Source organism: Alligator sinensis, unplaced genomic scaffold (assembly GCF_000455745.1).
Source record: "Alligator sinensis unplaced genomic scaffold, ASM45574v1 scaffold725_1, whole genome shotgun sequence".
NCBI lineage: Eukaryota > Metazoa > Chordata > Crocodylia > Alligatoridae > Alligator > Alligator sinensis.
In genome coordinates, this window is record NW_005842686.1 from 297,941 (window position 1) to 312,837 (window position 14,897).

The window sequence follows — 14,897 nt, forward strand, 5'->3', positions numbered from 1 at the left end:
AATTTACTCTTGAAGGTGTTCAATGTAGGTGCCTGAACCACCTCCGATGGCAGGCTGTTCCAGACTTTGGGGGCTCGGACAGTAAAGAAATTCTTCCTTATGTCCAGCCTGAAACGGTCTTGCAGTAGTTTATAACCATTCAACCTCATCATCCCTTGGGGCACTCTGGTGAACAAATGTTCCCCCATTTACTGGTGGTCACCCCTGATAAACTTATAGGTGACAATCAGATCACCCCTGAGCCTGTGCTTTTCCAGGCTAAAGAGCCTCATAGATCTCAGCCTGTCATCATATGGTCTGTTTACCTGACCTCTGATCACGCGCGTGGCAATTCTCTGGACTCTCTCAAGCTTCTCCACATCCTTTTTGAATTGTGGAGCCCAAAACCGGATGCAGTACTCCAGCTGCAGCCTCACAAAGGCCAAGTACAAAGGGAGAATAACGTCCCAGGAGTTACTTGAGAAGCATCTATGGATGCACAACAGTGTTTTGGTCACTTTACTAGCCACAGCATTGCATTGCAGGCTCATGTTCATCTTGTGGTCAATGATGACCCCCAAGTCTCTTTCTTCCGTAGTACTAGCCAGCGTAGCACTGCTGAGCCTATAAGCATGCTGCAGGTTTTTCGTCCCAAGGTGGAGAACTTTTCCTTGGAGGTGGTGCATTTTTCAGTGTTAAACACCATCAGGTTCTCATCTGCCCATATTCTGAGCCTGTCCAGGTCAGCCTGGATCACTCTCCTGTCCTCAGGTGTGGATGCTTTACCCCAGAGTTTGGTGTCATCGGCAAACTTGGCCAGTCTGCTTCTGACTCCAATGTCCACATCATTAATGAAGATATTGAACAATATGGGTCCAAGGACAAAGTCTTGGGAAACCCCACTGGTCACAGGGCACCATGATGATTGACTTCTGTCAATTACTACCCTCTGGGTCTGACCACAGTGCCAATTTCCCAGCCAGGAGACTGTGGTGGACCCAAGTCCAAATTTGGCCATTTTCACCAAGAGGTGATCATGGGATACCAGATTGAAGGCTTTTTTGAAGTCAAGATATATGACATCAATCTCTTCTCCCTAATTCAGGTGATAGGTCACCTGGTCATAAAAGGAAATTAGATTGGTCAAGCAAGACCTATGCGCAACCAACCCATACTGGCTATCCCTCAGGATGTTGGCATTGGCATGTCCATTAAGGATGGCCTCTTTAATAAACTTTTCTAAGATCTTCCCTGGGATAGAAATCAGGCTGATGGGCCTATAGTTTGCTGGATTCACATTCCTCTCTTTATTGAAGATAGGCACCACATTGGCTTTCTTCCAGTCTATGGGCACTACACCAGAGCACCAGGAGTTCTCAAAGATCTGTGCCAGAGGCTGGGCTATGATGTTCGCCAGCTCCTTGAGTACCCTGGGGTGTAGATTGTCACGGCCAGCTGACTTGAAGGTATCCAGCCTCTCAAGGTGTTCCTTCATGAGGTCAGCATTGATGGAGTGCAGGGGATCCTGTCCCATAGTGGGCATGGGCGTCCCATGGGACTGATGAAAGACCGACACAAAGTACCCATTTAGTAGGTTGGCTTTTTCCTGGGCATCAGTTGTCAGTTGTCCCATCTGGTTTAGCAGGGGTCCAATGTTTCCCTTGCTTTTCCTCTGGCTCCCCACATATCTGAAAAGGATTTTTTATTGTCCTTGATGCTCAAAGCTAGTTGGAGTTCAGTTGCAGCCTTGGCTTTCCTGGTTTGCTCCCTGCAGGACTGGACCAGTGCAGAATATTCCTCCTTGGAGGTGAATCCCATCCTCCATCCTTTGTAGGCCTTTCTTTTTAGCCTCAGGAGGTCTGCTAGATCCCTGGAGAGCCGGGTGGTGGGGCGGGGGGCTGCTGTGCCCTCTTGCTGCCTTTCCTCCAAGATGGAATAGAATTAGTTTGTGCATTGAGGATAGCTCCCTTGAGGAGCAACCACTCTTCCTGGACTACCCTCCCCCTGCAGTCGTGGTCCCTTAGGGCCTCACTGACAAGTCTCCTGAGCTTGTCAAAGTCAGCTTTCCTGAAGTCAATATGAAATCTATTAAAATATTATAAAGGCAGTAAATATACAAACTCTCTTTTTGATAAAGAACTTTCTAAGAAAAAAAATGGAAAAATCTCTCCTCCATATAACTATACCTTGACTGCACCTGCCGTTAGTTGATATTAACATTATTTTATCTGCCCTAGGAAAGGGATGCCTGGTCATGTAGAGACTCAAAATAGGAAAACAAATCTCACCCTTTCTTTTGTTATTCTTTTCTGTCTTTCTATTTTTTGTTAATACAATTAAAGCTGTTTCCATTGATTCTCTATATAACACGTATAATGCTATTACTGAAATAGAGAGAATCAAACAGAGATTGGAAATCCCTTAAGAATATAAGAAGTTCTATACGGGGTGAGACTAGTGGTCCATCTAGCCCAGTAACTTGTTCCCAAGAAAGACAGAAGTGAATGCTTTAGCGGGAAATTATATCTACAGGGCATGTCTAGTGTAATTCATCCCCTGCTACACCCTCCTTAGAATCCACACCATTTACATGTGCCAGAGGATACAACCCCAAGTGTTCTGTTTAATAGCTATTAATTTATCCCTGGATTTTACTAGTCTCATTTTTAATCTGGCTATATTACCTGCCTCTACCATCTAGTGTAACAATGAATTCCACAAGTTAACTTTGCTACAAAACAAGACTTAAATATAGGGAACTAACTCCAAGACTCTAACCGGGAGGTGGACAATTATTTTGGCTGGAGTGCCAATTAATGAGTTTTCATGAGTTGTGGAGGGCCATACACATAAGATCTTTCAAAAGATATAATTTTAACAAATTGTAGATAAAAAAAATTAAATACGAGAAATCAAACATCTTCCATAACATATTTTGATTTCCTTTAAAAAAAAATCCCTGATTTATGTTTTTTTGAGTAGTGTATATAGATGCAATTGCAATAGTTCAAAATAAAATTTCACTCTTGTATATTATGTGTGCGGTGGGGTGTGTGGGAGGGTGTGTGTGCAGTGGGGTTGTGGGGGTGGCGGGGTGCACATGTATTGTGGGGGGGGGCTGCCTGCATACTACGTCCCAGGAGCTGGCTGGGGGTGGGAGTACAGGGTAGGGGGTGTGTGCAGCAGAGTTCATGTGGTTGGTGCATGAAGCGATGACCTGTACCCCAATCCTCGCTGGGCAGCCCATGCCACACACTCACCTACACCTGCCCTACAGCCCCAGCCAACACACACAGCTTCCCAGTGGAGCTGACCCTGGTGTGGCTGCAGATGCCTGGGTACCGTGCGGCTATCCTTACCTCCAGTACTTATGACACCTGTTTAATTGTTAATTTATCTATGAGAAAAATGGTTTTAAGGTATTCTATCTTTTTTTAAAGATTTAACTTAATTTATAATTGTGAAGGAGTGAGACAGAATGTACAGCATGGAGGGCTGGCAGGGCTGCAGCTGCAGCCCAGAAAGGAAGGAAAATACCCACCCAATTTCCAGAGCAGCATCTCACTCAGGATTGGTGGAGGGAGGCCGCTTAAAGGTATTTTTGGCCCTAGAGAGGGGCAGAGTGGGGTCAGTTCCCTGCAGGCCACAGGGAGAGAGGAGTGGCTGAGCATCTCAGCAGACAGAAACTGTAGAGCATCCCTAAAGAATGCTGTGGGAGTGACCCTGAGGCAGGTGGAGGCCTGCAAACAAGCGGCTAGTGGGAATCTCCAGAGTAGAGCCACAGCTGAGGATACAGAGTAAGGGAGTTCACGAGGCCAGAGTGAATCTCTGGACTGCAGTTTTTTTTCAGCAGAGGATCCGGAGAAGGGTCCAAAGGGAAAAAAAATCTACAGTCAAAGGAGGAGCCTTCCTGCACAGGGGGGAGACCCCCAAAGACTGAATGTTCATAGGGGTGCAGGGCAGGCCCACACAGCAGAGAATGGACTAAGGGATTTGTTTTGAGGACATTGCCAGAGCCCAACAAGAAGGTTGAGAAGCAGCCAGGGATTTTTTTTTTCTTTCATTTCTTTTGCTGTCTATTTTTTTCATTTTGTTTGAACACAGGCCAAGACTGGACCCTGGAAGGGTGTACCCAAAAGAAGCACTAGGACACCCTGTGGTGCAGAGAAGGTTACAACAGGCAGCACTGCAACCTGGCTGCAAAAGAACACCGTAAAACACCATCTGGAGAGGTTAGGCTGGGGGAAAAGGGAGGGTTGGAGCTGCACCGAAGACACAGGATCAAAACCAGGCAGGATCACTGTGGGCATTGCCTCCTGGGAATATAAAGGTTATCAAAGTCATGGCAGGTGAGAAAAGCATAAGATCCACTTCCTGTCAGACCTGGTGATCCAGAGCCAAGGTCTACCCTGTCACCACCTGTAGGCAGACGAACACAGGGCAGTACTAGCAAGCCCTATAATACCTACAGACATCACAATAATAAACAGAAATAGAAATAAAAGGATTTACGGTCACAGTACTACTATGAAATGAGACCATTTCAAAATTCTAAACATGTGCCCCAATCCTTTAATCAGTCCACTAAGTCATGCCTGCTCTAATGTATGTGACAAGTCCACTAAGTCTGATTCTCCTCTATACAAAGAAGAATGCACATTCCTCTTGTACTCTGCATAATTTAGGTAGGCAACTAACTTCCAACTACTTCTTAGTCCACCTTTATACTACCAAGGTGGTGTGAATGGACTTAGCGTAAGTGAGAATCAGAAGGATAGAACCACTACCCGTCTATTGAACAAATGCTATCCTGTTCTGGCTGCAGAGGGAGATTGAATTTAGCAGCTTTCTTTCCCTTAAAATTTGTGATATAACTAGAATAAAAATCAAAAAAGGACTTTTCACTCCTTTCTTCTTTTCTTTTTCCTTTGCTTTCAAACTGCCCAAACAGTAAGAAAGCAATAGCAATCATTGTTAAAAAGAACAGGATATACATATATACGTCTTCAGCAACAACACTTTTATCTTCCTGTAGCACCACACTTTTGCCTATGGCTTAACACCAGCATGCATATTTTAAAAATGAGAGGTAGGGGAATGGTAAATCACTGGAAATCTTTTAAAAATGTATACCTGCATGAATGCACACATTATGAAAACTGAGAAAACAGAGCAAAATTTTTAAATAATCTATTTTATTCTGCACAGAGATAAATTATTCTTGCTATACAGAAAAATAGAATTTACTACCATATAAGAAATGTAAAGAATCAATGGTATTTTGCAAAGTACATGATAAGCTGCATGTAGATAGGAACCCATTTTGTAGTTCCTATCTTGTCCCAAATAGCACCTTAGGTGCTCAAATCTGAAGTACATTGCTAAGAACTTTTGACTAAATATGAAACATAATTAAATGAGTAAGAGTATCACTTAGTCTCTTTTACTACAAAATATGGTGTGCTGGGTTACAGAAGCCTCACTCTTTACAGCAAAAGTGATGTTCAAGACCACTGTAAAATACATCACATATTTAAGCTCCATAATAATTCTTTGCTGGAAAAAGATTGCCATCAGAATGGATACTCAGGGTGCCCTTTACACTGTTTGAATGGCACAAGTGGGGTTTCTTAATGCATTGATGGAAGCCAGTATATATATATATATATTTTTATATATATATATATATATATATATAAAACTATTAAGAGATCAGGTAGGAATGAGTGGAACAGGCAGCTTCTTCAAACCCACTCCACAGTGGGCAGGGAGGGGCGGTGTTGCAGCTTTGCAATGCACTCATAAGTTAGAAGATAATTGCCATTTTACAACTGATCTAAAGTAATGACAATGCCATCTTTGTAATGCATTTTGATATCTACTGATCAAATGTGATACATAACAACTAAGGACCTACTACATCCATTATGGTCATAAATTATTCTGTTCTACCATGTTCTGGTCCCTGAATGTTCATTAATTGATTTACTTTTGTAACATACTGTCTTCCTTAGCTTAAAAACTAAAAAAAACCCAAACCCCCAATCCCAGCGAGGAGGAGGAGAAGGATCCATTCATGGACGTCAGCAGGGTATACATCAATCATATTAGGTCCCATGGGGTACATACAGCTGTTTGCTGTACCTGATCTATGTTTTTTTCAGCTTGCTTTAAGCCACCTAATATTGGACCAGGAATGGTACATACAGTCATTTGCTGCTGCCAGGAACAGTGTGGGGAGCCCTATGTAAAGGTAAGGAGAGGGTGGGCATTGTCCTGGTCCACAGAGGTATAAGGCCTAGTAAGTAGAGCGATGGGGTTAACTGGAGATTGTAGAGGTAATCTACAGTTTGGAGCAACAGAGGCCAGATCCAAGTTACAAGCCAGGGGATCAGAAGTTAGAAGCTGAGTACCAGCCAAGGGGAATAACCAGGATCAGGGTTCAGGACATAAGCTGAGGCCAAGCCAATGTTTAAAATACTGAGACAGGGAGTCAGGAAGCACACCAAGGTCAAGCTAGAGTCCATGCACTGAGCCAGAGGATTTACTAGAATCAGAGGTCAGGAAGTGAGCAAAGGTCAAACCAGGGTCCAAAATCCAAATGTATGGGTACATAGAGGTACCAAGGCAGGAACTTGGGAAATCACAAAGTAGTTACCCATCTTGTGCAGGTACACCCAGATGCTGCAGGAGTTCCTTAAAAGCAGTGGCAGAACCAATCAGGGGAAGGGACTGAGGTCAGTTGTCCCTGCTGAGTGGGGCTGACCTAGTTACGCAGGCTGCAATGCAAGAACCTTAATGGGAGAAATACATGGGGAATGGGGGTGGCAGGTCCACAGGGGTAGGTAGTCAGGTCAGAACATGGGTGGGAATAGATCAGTCAGTTTTGGTGGGAGGGAACGGCAAAGCTGCACGTCTGGGGTGAGCAGCTGGGCTCTTCCAGCCCTGGGGCTATGTAGCAAATACATGCATGCATTTGGGAGATGAGATTAATGTTTTTCTAGATCAGGTTAACCCTTTCTTGATTTAAGTTAGTATGTCTCCTGAGGTGAACTAACATAAATCAGGTATCCCATTTTGGGGTGATTTAAGCCATCTGCACCATTAGGTTAGAGCTATCTAAATATAATGCCTGTACATACACTAAATTTACAAATAGGTGAAGTAGAATCAGATCCTATACATTTTAAGCAGTTTACAGATATGGATGAGAAAATTAAACAGTGTTAAAAGATTTTTGTGATACTTGAACTATTTTTTGCATTCAAACTGAATAAAGATTCAAGAGCGCAAATATGCTTTATCAAATGACCTTGAAAAAGTAACTATAGTGCAGAATAGCCATATAGCTGGAGTTCTGGGCAAGGATATGTTTGTTATTGGAAAATCTGAGAAATAATAAAAATGCCCACGGTCCAAGTAGTAGAATCCTAAATGCCAGCTCTTAGGGACTGTATGCTAGGAAGATGCTTTGCATCATGAGATTGCATATAGAGACTCCAGTCTAGGAGCAGGGCTTGGACTCTGTTCAAAGTCCCTTGGCTTAAATCACAGCAGAGCCAGTGGTCCAGAACCCAGCAGAACAGCATGCTAAGCATTAAAAAAAAAAAAAGAAGCAGCAGCTAGATGCTCATCTGGAAACGAGACATTCATAGAACCACAGAAAGTTAGGGTTGGAAGGGACCTCAGGACATCACCTAATCCAGCCCCCTGCTCAAATCAGGGCCACCCAAAACTAGGCCATCCCAGCCAAAGCTTTGTCTAGCCAGGTTTTGAAAACCTCCAAGGATGGAGATTCCACTACCTCTCTGGATAACCTGTTCCAGTGTTTTACTGCCCTCCTAATGACAAAATTCTTCTTAATATCTAACCTAAATTTTCCTTGCTGCATCTTGATATCATTGCTCTTTGTTCTGTCATCTGCCACCACTGAGAACAGTCTAGCTCCATCTTCTTTTGAACCTCCCTTCAGGTAGTCAAAGGCTGCTACTAAGTCCTTTCTCAGTCTCCTCTTCTCTAGACTAAATAAGTCCAGTTCCCTCAGTCTTCCCCGTAAGTCATGTCCCCCAGGCCCCTCACCATTTGTGTTGCCCTCCACTGAATTGTCTCCAATTTGTCCACATCCTTTCTATAGTGGGGGGCGCAAAAATGAAAACAGTATACCAGATGTGACCTCACCAGTGCTGAATAGAGCGGAATAATCACTTCCCTTGACCTACTGGCAACACACCTACCAATGCAGCCCAGTATGCCGTTAGCTTTCTTGGCAACAAGGGCACACTGTTGGCTCCTATTCAGCTCCTTGTCCACTGTAACCCCGAAGACCTTTTCTGCAGAGCTGCTTCCCAGTCAATCAGCCCCCAGCCTGTACCAGTGCATGGAATTGTTTCATCCTAAGTGCAGGACTTTGCACTTGTCCTTGTTGAACCTCGTGAGATTTCTTTTGGCCTAATCCTCCAATTTGTCTAGGTCACTCTGAATCCTAGCCCTACCATCCAATTTGGTGTCATCCGCAGACTTCCCAAGGGTGCACTCTATGCCATCTCCCAGGTCGTTGATGAAGATACTGAACAAAATGGGCCCTGGCATCAACCCCTGGGGTACTCCACTTGATACCAGCTGATAATGAGACATCAAACCATTGATTACTACTCTCTGAGTCCAATGATCCAGCCAGTTTTCTATCCACCTTACAGTCCATTCATTCAGCCCATAATCATAATGTTAGCTACTGGTTCAGTTTGTAGAATTTTAGGAGAGTCACCTTTCTTTCATTTTTTGAAAAGGTCTACACTTTCATCTTTCATTGAAAATTGAAACAAATAAATTAGATAGTGATGAATTATGAGGAGATTAGCAAAGAGCAGCTGCTGAGACCTTTTGTTCTGTATTTGTAGGGTCCCTAGCCAAATGAGACCCTTGTCAAGGACTGTGGCTCTTAATTGTCACAATAATAATTAATGTCTTAATTAATTTAAAAGCAATTGGTGTGGCATAATTTGTGATGTAGGAAAAAAGGAACTTGTAATCCTTATTCCATTAAGGTACACTACCATTTATTATTGTTGATATTGGGTGCAAGTTTGTGGGGCCCGTGTCAAGTTTAGGTAACTTAGTTTAAGCTCCCTAAACCTGAGTTACATTCTGTGCATGGAAGCATTTGCTGCTTGCTTGGAAGATGAACAGGCAGCAGGAGGTAAGTAAGTCAGGGTCATGGCTGACAGGTCCAGGGGGGCTGGCTGATCTGAAGGAGAATTTTGTGGGTACACAGGGAATGGTTTCCTGTCCAATGAGTATAGTACAGGGGGAGGGGAAAAGCCCAGTGAGGATTTGGCGGGGTGGGGAGGGGTTAACCAAGGAAGCTTGGGTCCATTCCTCCAAGTTACTTAACACAGCATAGCCTTGAGGTTGTGGCAAATGGCTGGTCTTTCTCAACCCCAAGACTGTGCTGTGAATGTATGGAGTTATTTACTAGGTCAGGTTTCCTTTGGTAGGTCAGGTTAATTCCAAGATAATCTAAAGTCTATTCACCTCTGAGGTGAACTAACTTTTGATTGTACTAACTTTGCTTTTTGGTTAATGTGCTATGCTGGGCAGTGAGAAATATCCTGGTTCAACTGCCCTCCACATGTTTGGAGGGAGGAGCGGGGCAGGGAAGCGGTCTATAATTTAAGACCTTCAGCCTTCAGCTTTCCCGAAGACTGCTTTAGGCACTGAACTAGTGGGCACACACTCAGCCCATTTTCCAATCTTGAGGCTAGGTACAATATTTATGGGTTCTGGCCAGCAATATTTTCAGGTGCTGAAGTCCATTATGCATCTGTAAGGGGTACCCACACATGTTTTGGCCACTAGTGCACATGACCCATCTTCACAAATATGGAAAATTCCTCTGGCTGTATAACTGCAAAAAAGGGCTACTTAGATGGTCAGGAAAAATAGACTGTCATCCTCGATAAGCAAGTAAAAGGTAGCTTGAGTCCTTTCCTCCAAGGCATTTAGACACCTAAGGGGTAGCAGAACATCAGGCCCACTAAGATACATAGATAAGACTTTGCAAGATGAAGAAGTTCAATTTCTCTGGCAGTTTTTAATCTGAAAATGGAGACAGAAATGTTTTGAAGCTTACTGTGACAGGGAGAAGATCATGTGGCCAGTCGTGGTGCTGGCCCACCCTTCTGTCTAGGGCAGTTCTCCCTGTCTCACCTGCCACAACTTGCTGTTCAATAATACAAGATGAAATAAGTAGGAGGCTGCCCATTTAATGCCCCGAAGCCATGGGGTCTACACATGACTCCAACCTTCTTTACCGTGTCCCATGCCTCACAGATAGCATCCAAAATTACAGTTGTTCTGGCCAGAAGCCAGGCCAAACTCTGCACCTTACTGGGCCTCTGACACACAACACATACACTCTGCCCCTTCTCACATGGCTTCATTTGCTCTGCCCCCACTCACAGGGCCTCCTTCATACTGCCCCCTCACTGGGCCACTCTAAACCTGCCCTGCTTCTCTTGAGGAGCCCCATTGGGCCATCAGGCATGCCTGCTTCCACTCCAGATGATCCTCCCAATGCCCATTAAGTGCCTCCTGCACCTACTCTACAGGTGACAGTCCTTGCACCTAACACTAGGATGACTTTAGCCATTAGCCCGTCACCAGGCACTAGGCTCTTTCTTCCCCCTTTTCTGGGGCCATTCTCTACCCTCTCACTGGGGCTAACTCTATGCCCTCTTCCTGGGGCTTGGTTTCTTACATACCCATGGACTCGGGTGCCTTTCCATGAGCATGCCTGTCCCCAATGTTTAACCAATGACCCACTGGGTAGTGAGGGCTAGGGTTATAAGGTGCCCCTACCTGCCTTTCACTGGGGAGGCAACTAGCCTGGCATTTCTGGGGATCTGCCCTACCATGGGTAGCTCCACCAGGCACAGTTTCATACCCAGGGTCAGGATCCTTCTGCCTTACCCATAGCTCCTGCCCTTACCTCCAAAGTGAGGTGTTCCTGAGCAGCCACTCAGCCAGGTGTTGTTCTGCCGGCTGCCAGCTGCCAGCAGCAGACTGGTGGCTCATCCCTGAGAGCCGGAGCTAAAATGGAGACCGCTCAACTCTCTCCTCCAATCACTTGGCCCTTACAGGGTCACATGACCACCTCATCAGGGATGGCCTGTACCTGCTGGCTGCCCTGTTGCCACTCAAAGCCCTTACAGTTTCAGACAGACCTACCTATTTTTTTTCACTTGAATTTTCATGCCAGCACACAACTGAATAGGAATTATTGGGGTTAAACACTTTTGAAAATCTGGCATTTCATTTAGGTGTTTAAATGAGAGCCAAAGTTTTTTGGAAGTTATGCTTATGTCTCCCATCATTATAACTGTGTCTTTGGATTTGTAATATATAATGTAATAGTAAGCAACCATCAATCTTTCTAGATCATGGTGTATGTGTGAGAGGTCATCTAGACCTTTGACACATTTGCTAGGAAGAATTATGGAGGAGTAGAGGCTTCCCAGACCTCCCATCCTCCATTTAGGTGCTGAGACAGAATCTAAAGGCCAAACTGAGTCCTGGCATTCAGAACGTCAATGGCTATAGTTATATGTGCACCTGTGAATCAAACCTAGATCACCAGCATGACAGATAAGAATTCTACTGCTGAATCACAACAGGAGGGTAATATATAATTACACTGTCATTAAACTGAATAACTTAACAAATGAATACATTTCCATCTTAAATAAGAGCATTATGCAACCATTATAAATATATATGAACTTATGATGAACCCTGAAGAGGAAGGGGGAGTTTCTAGAATAAGATGTCTTCATTATTTCCCAAGCTTGACAAGATTGTTGTGATGGGAATCTTCAAAGTGCATGTAGGTAGACATGGCGTAACCTGGTGGTGTTAGGCATAATATGTAGTATAAAGATGAATGGCAACTTTTTCTTAGTTTTTGTGCCAGCCATAAGCTGTTGATCACCAGTATCATATTCCAACAGCAAAACAGAAATAAAAATGACAGTGGATGTATCCAAGAATTTTGCTAATGACATATTATTGAACATGTCTTTGTAGGCAAAAGGGATTTGAGCAATGTCAGAATAATTTCCACAGTGTTAACTTTTATATGGGTCACTACTTGATTTGCTTAAAATCATCCCTAGAAGCCATCCCCTAATATCTGCAAAGCAGTCACTGAAGTTGGATATATAAGCAGCATAGCACTTAATCGAGAGCTGTAATTTTTACAATTGCCCAGACAGGGTAGATGAAATCTGCACATTGAGCAATAATACCAGATTGGCTCGTAGATTTGGAAGTTGATATTTGAGGCCATACAAAAGAAGAAGAAAAAGTTAAGTGACAAGCAGCTGTGCATAAAGCTGATTCTTGTCCATGTCTGTTGTTGGCATTTTTTCTGATAATACTAATATTCAGGAACAATGGCAAGTCTTACATGGCTCACAGTGCTGTGTTCTGTGTTTATGTATGAATTTCTGTCTTTGTATTTTTTATTATAAAATCACATAAAAGTTACACCCTTCAACTTCCCACACATAGGAAAAATAAAAAAGTAGCCTGGTGAGGGGCCAGGGCATGGCACAAGCTGGGAGTCACAGTCTGACATTGAGCCTGCCCAGTCGCCAAGATAGGTCATGACATTAGAAGTATTGAAGATAGCGTATTGAATATAGCCGTCCTCCATGTGGTACAGTACTCCCTCAAGGGCCCAGCGTTCCTCAAAGGCAGGCACTGCCCACTGGAGCACAGTATGCTCAAACTCCAGTGAGACGCACACCCGCACCAGGAGGCTGAAAAGCTGCAGAGCTTCATCTGAGCTGGTCCCAGCAAGCTGGTTGTGGAGGCTCTTGAGGACAGCCCTCTTGGCCTGACCCAGTAGAAAGTTGACCAGGCAGATGGCGCCCTGCTCAGACACCTGGTATGGGTAGGAGCAGATATAGGTGGTCTCTGAGAGGCTCCTGCCCGGTGCCCGCAGTGGCGGCTCAAGGGCAACAAAGAGTGGCTGCAAGTGGGGACTGTTGAGAAAGACACAAAAGAGGTTCTCCTTAATGCCCCTGAGGCAGAAGGGGCACACCATTGAGGTGGCTGGGTCAGAGTGGGACTCAAATGTGCCAGTGGCTAGGATGCTGTGCAGCAACTGTGACTGCAGGTTGCTAGTCTTCTTGGTGGTTGGTGGCTTGTACAATGTGCACCAAGCCTCCGGGTGGGCTGGTGGGGAATCAGGAAGGAAGGAAGGATTGGCCATTGTATCTGAAAAAAAAAGCACTTTAACATAGAAAGTTGAGAAAATACATACTCCAACTAAACTGATGTGTGTGTAATTAAATGAGAATGTGTAAAATATGTTAGCTATAGATGGGAAAATATAAATGCAGCCAAGTCTACATTTGCGTAGATGTTGTACAAAACATTTTATGGCATGCATGAAAGATTGTTAGGGGGTAAATGTCTTCAAGCAGTATAATAATAAGAATTTAGATAACTAGCTGGGGGGGGGGTTGCATTGAACAAGGATTTCTTTACCACAGCAGGAAAAGTCTTGCACTTCCCAGCTGTGGTAGACAGGTAGAAGAAGTCCTGTACTACCCAGCCATAGGAACTGGGTGTGGGGACACAGCAGCAGCAGTCAGGGTAGGTAAGCATGATCACTCCTATTTCTCCCTTCTCTCCTCTCTGCCACTACAACAGTACAGGGGTGTAAAATGTGTTCATTACACCTCTGATAATAAGTAGAGATTGGAATAAAATAAAATTTTAATCAAAGTGGGTATATTGATCTAATTACATTTTTTAAACTGACAGAATAAATCAAGGAAAGTAATTTGAACAAACAGGAAGGAAGGCATATTCTGGTGAAAAAATAACCATTAATTCAGAGTAGATAAGTGCTTATTGAATGTGTGTGATTGGTTGGGTGGTTAAGTGTATTATGTATGAAAAAATGTGTATTTGCATACTACTGACAAATATTTTTAAACATAATGAGCAAATGGAGAAATTCCAAAAGACAAGTGAAAAGGAAATATTGTGTTTGTTTTCAGAAGGAGAAAGCTCAAGAATGTGTTTCATGGGGGGAAAAAAATCCATGGATGCAAATTAAAAGGGATTTTCACTTTGTGACAGTATTGAGTCTGCATTTTAACACTGAAATAGGGCTTCCCTACTTATAAATCATGCTTTAGAACCAGTACACAGTCTCTGTTCATGACATGACTTACAAGAGAGCAGAGCCTTTAATTGAAAGACAACATGCAAAAGTATCACTGGGCATGCCTACTCTCTGATAGCAATGCACCTTTGCCAGGCCATTTCCAAGCATGCTACACCTACCTACTACAAATACACATTCAAAACCTAGAACTATATATGGTCCAGGACAACCCTCTTGTTGCTTTTGAGACCTTGATCTCTAGTGTGCTTTGAACCATGTGCTAAAGGTGACTGTGGAACAGTTTTTTGTCAGCATATTTCCCTTTTTGGAGCCTGCATGGTCTATGCAGCTCCTGGTGCGTAGACAGGCCCACTGACATTTCATCCTCCCCTAACTGCAATGCATTATGTAAAAACAACAGATATTAAATGCTTTCAGAACCTTCCATGGAACCAAACGGTTACGATTTGGGGCCAAATACAAATTCAACTTTTTGGTATCCAAGCAGGACTGAGGTAGATTTAAGTGGTCATAGAGGTCATAAAAAAATCCAAAACAAATACACTCTAGAAGTGCCAAGTTTACTACATTCATTTCTATCTTGAAAAGTTCTTAGGCTCTTAGATGTGGGTTACAGTTCATGCTCAGAAGTAATTCAGATGCATCACTTACGAGCCGAAATCTTGTTTAGGCTCTTGTGATACTGAACAATTCTGGGAGATGCTGAAAGTTACTCAAA